The 4,572-nt window shown below is 44.3% G+C and overlaps 1 long non-coding RNA gene across 1 annotated transcript; it reads left to right on the top strand.

Annotated features, from left to right (window-relative positions):
- Nucleotides 1-957: 957 nt before the first annotated feature.
- LOC148315634 (uncharacterized) lies at nt 958-3,875 on the top strand. Its single transcript, XR_015840736.1, has 3 exons — nt 958-1,018; nt 1,106-1,255; nt 3,698-3,875. It is a non-coding gene; the product is annotated as an uncharacterized LOC148315634 (long non-coding RNA).
- Nucleotides 3,876-4,572: the final 697 nt, after the last annotated feature.

Raw genomic sequence — 4,572 nt, 5'->3', positions numbered from 1 at the left:
AAAATCTGTATTGGGAATAAATCCACTTTGTGCGTGAAAATGCCGGCTTCCTGATACCTTTCTATTGCAGAACGAGCACGCATATTGTTGGATGAGTGAGAGTTGGGTAAGGTCGCAAATTGGAGTCAGATTACTTATTTGAGTTTACATTGGGTTAAAGTTAAATTCTAACATTGATATAAAGATAAATTCCAACAAGTTCCATCTTGGCAGGGGTAGAGATTGTGTGACTGGTATGTTGATTCCTGTTTTTATCAATATTGGTCGGTGCTGGGACCTTGGGAAGTTACCCAGCACTCTTCGATGTGCTGGCATTGATATGCCATCTGTGTCCCTCGTAACGAAGGTCAGGTCAGGTGTGTATTCCCTCTGCCATCGTGCTGAGTGGAAGGTGCCTGGTTCATTTGGATGGTAAAGGAGGTGGAGATTATTTATTTCTGCCCAGTTGCTGAGCTGGATTCCAGCTGGGTCGGGCTCTGTGTATCCCCACGATGTATGGTGGCTATTGAAGTCTCCTAATATTATAGATTGATGTTGGTATTGTGGGAGGACACTAATTGGCCAGCTTGTATTTGGAGGCTTGTATATGTTGACCACTGTTGTACCCAGCACCTCAATCTCTGACCTGTGTATATTGTGTTCGTCCATAGAGGATCCTCTGTCTATGGCAGGGATGTCTTCATGTACATATATCATGGTTCCGTACTGTTGATGATCTATTCTCGTGATGGGTATGAAGCTGGATATACTGTATCTCGATGGGGGCGATTCTTTAGTCAGATGAGTTTCCTGCAGTGCCAACACTTGTACATCTTTCTCCCTCAGCATCTGCGCCATCAACTCACACTTAGCCATCGATATACCCTCCACATTCAATGAGATTATCCTCAGTCCTCCTCCTACTGTCACTACATTGTCATTTAGGTCATCATTAACTGAGTCTAGCGTATTTTTCGAAGTTGCAGGACTCTCTACTGCACCAACGCGGACCTGGTTATCCTGGGCGACGGCCGATCCAGTATGAATATTCCTTCTTTGAGCTTCCATTTCCATTTTTGAGGTGTGTAGTCGAGAGCAAGTTTTTAACGCTTGGTTCGACCACCAGGGTGGGATTCCTCTTAGTCAGGCCCCCAGAATGCTGGCTGCACTCCAGGGAGCCGCTCAAGCCTCCACACGACGACAACGTGGGAATCCCGGTCGTGGAGGGTGTCGTCACTTTCGGCGCGACATCTGTTCGTCTGCTTTCATCCACCAGGCGAGTAAACGCAACTATGGTTTCGTGCACCACCACATGCAACACTTGCACCATTCTCATGGAAAGACTCTCCCTGCTGGAGGGACGTGTCCGCCAGCTAGAGCAGAGTAATGTGGTAAGCGTAAATGTGGCGGACAGCACCGGTTAGCATTGGCCGTAAACGGCTTGCTAATCGCGTTGAGCCTGTTAAGACACAGAGCAGTTCCATTCCACCTCGGTCTCCTGGCTCCCGCACTTTAGTGAAAGGTGACTCCATTACTCGATACATTAAGCTTGAAAATCCAACCACAGAATGTGTATTGCTGGGGCCAGAGCACCCGACATTGAAGCTAATCTTATGGAGCTAGCACGCAAGAGACCTAGACACCAGCGCAGTGCAAACAACGCTAGCTATTCAGATATAGTGATACACGTCGGCTCCAATGACACTAGTGTTACTGCCGTTTCAATGATACGCTGGCTAAAGAAAGTTTTAACGCGCACTCACTCACCATGGGTTGAAGTTGCGATGACGTTCGCTCGGCTTCACTGGTCTTAATGTTGATGTGTAGTTATGTATGTCACGTCAAACAGTCAAGGGTTAGTCTTAATCGTAGTCATTTCAGTCCAGATGTCATGCCGTGAAGTCAAGTAAATCAAATAAATAAATCAATGGCTACGGTCTTCCAAACTTCAAATCAAAAACATCCGTGCATATGCGGTAATCAATACAATATACTATCTTCTATCTTCCAGTTTGTACATAAATAATGCGTCTTGAGTAAGTGCGGTTGAAAAACGGTATCCGACCAGCGTTCCCCCACCTGTCCTGCATTTGTTATTTATGGATGAACGCAACCAGTGCTGACGTCATCAATTGCCCTAGTGGTGGTGTTGCCATACTGCATTACTCAAAAGAAAACTGCTCCAACAACTAGGATGAAGCAATCAGAGATCACAAAGAAAAAACATAGCAAGGACTTGTGATCTCGCCAGAAAGATGAGTCTGAGTCGAGTAATTGTCTCTGGCCCCTTGCCTGCGAGAGGCAATGATGAGAAAGATGGGGGTGTAGCCCTCATTTCCGAATTTAATCTAAAACTTAGTCCTCGTCCTAGCAATTCCTTCAAAACATTTGAAGTTCTCATTATGCGATCCACGGCCGCACTGCCGTTTTATCTTGCCGTTTTTTACCGTCCCCCTGGCTCTTACTCAGGCTTTTTAGATGAATTTTCTGAATTTGTGGCTGATTTGGTAACTCATGCGGATAATATATCATGGGCGACTTCAACATTCATATGAATCTCCCGTCGGAACCACTTACCGTGGCGTTTCGGACAATAATTGATATGTTTGGTTTCATGCAAATAATAGATGAAGCAACGCATATAAATGGTAACACGTTAGATTTGGTATTAACCCGGGGCTTAGCATCCTCAAAAATAATTGTATTACCATATACTAGTGCTATAGCTGACCATTACTTAATCAAATTTGAAGTCTTGGCGCATTGCCATCGTTCTGACCATGATCAAAGCTATAGCAGCCGCAACATTAGCTCCTTAACCACCGCTGCGCTCTCTGAGCTACTCCCTTTAGTAACCGATTCGTTTCCTAATTATATTGGTACGATTGATGATCTTACAAACAACTTTAATGTCGCTCTGTTAAATGCGCCTGACTCCGTCGCACCTTTAAAAACTAAAACTTGTCCAAAGAGGCTGACTCCGTGGTTTAATGAGGAAACACGCATACTGAAACGATTCTTGTAGGAAGCTTGAGCGCAAATGGCGTGCGACCAAACTGGAGGTCTTCCGTCAGGCATGGTGTGCTAGTTTATACAAGGAAGCGCTCAATCTAGCCAAAACTAATTATTACTCTAGATTAATTGTTTTACATAAAAACAACCCTAAATATTTATTTGCTACTGTAGCAATGCTAACGCAACAGCAACCAACCTCGGATAGCTCTTCCTATTCAGCTCACGATTTCATGCAATTCTTTACTCAGAAGATTGAGTGTATTCGTGATGAGATTAAAGACACTGTTCTTACAATTCCGTTGAATTCCGTCATAAATGGTGTTAATAGGGACATTAGGGCTGATAACTGTCCGATAACCTTATCTCAATTTAAAAAAGTATCTCTTGAAAGCCAAACAAAATTGCTTAGTGGGGCAAAACCGACAACTTGTGTGCTCGATCCGCTTCCTGGCAAACTAATTAAAGAACTGTTTATGACCCTAGGACCGTCTGTCTTAAATATTATTAATCTATCACTTACCACGGGTATAGTACCAGCAGCTTTAGGACCGCCATTATGCGACCGCTACTTAAGCAACCAAACCTCGACCCAGAGAGTCTCAACAACTATAGACCGGTTTCAAATCTTCCGTTTATTGCAAAAATCTTGAAAAACTTAATGAATATATGACTAGTAATAATCAATTTGAACCTTTCCAATCAGGTTTTACCGAATGGAAGCTACGGAGGAGGAGGGCATGCTCGCGTGACAGTTAAGCCGAAGAGGAGCACCTTCCCCGGGCACGGGCGGTGTCAAGCGGCCCCTAAGTTTAACCGAATGGAAGCTCCGGAGGAGGAGGGCATGCTCGCGTCACAGTTAAGCCGAAGAGGAGCACCTCTTCCCCCCGGGCACGAGCGGAGCGCGAGGCTGTCAGTTATGAATGAATAAATGAATAAATAAATAAATGAAGAATGCCACCTTTCATTTCACTGGCATGATCCGTGCCTGTCATGCCGCGTGTGTTTTTGTTTTTTCAGCTGTGTGGGCGTTCCTCCAGCGATCGTCTCGCGCCATGCGGTCAGCTGCTGAGAGACGCGCCCACCAGCCCCGCACCGGATTCCCATTCACTCACTGATTACACTCACTACCACCTACACTGACTACCTGGCGTCGGATTGTTATCCTACTTGTGTCTGCGTTTGGAGAGTCCTGCTCAATCCTCCAGCTCTGCTGGAGGATCATAACATTCACAGGGCACACCGGACGGCGTACCAGAAGTTAAAAGTCGAAGTAATTAAATAAATACAAAAATAAGTAATTGAATAAATACAAAAATAATGGCTGGGGAATAAAAAAATAAGAAGTTTTAATAATAATTTTTTTTTGTTATAACATGAATTTCACTCTCTCTCTCTCTACCCGTATATATATATATATATATATATATATATATATATATATATAATTTAAGCATTTTTGAAGGTGCGCCGCTACTTCGCGGATTTTCAGTTTTCGCGGGTGGTCTCGGTCCCCATTAACCGCGATAACCGAGGGTTCACTGTATTACTCTTACTCGATCTTGGCGCCGCTTTTGACAC

The sequence above is a fragment of the Idiotropiscis lumnitzeri genome, unplaced genomic scaffold (assembly GCF_059441095.1).
Source record: "Idiotropiscis lumnitzeri isolate Australia: NSW breed Sydney's pygmy pipehorse unplaced genomic scaffold, RoL_Ilum_1.0 HiC_scaffold_71, whole genome shotgun sequence".
Classification (NCBI taxonomy): Eukaryota; Metazoa; Chordata; class Actinopteri; order Syngnathiformes; family Syngnathidae; genus Idiotropiscis; species Idiotropiscis lumnitzeri.
Note: the sequence above shows the minus strand (reverse complement) of the source record. Positions and strands in the feature narration are given on the sequence as shown.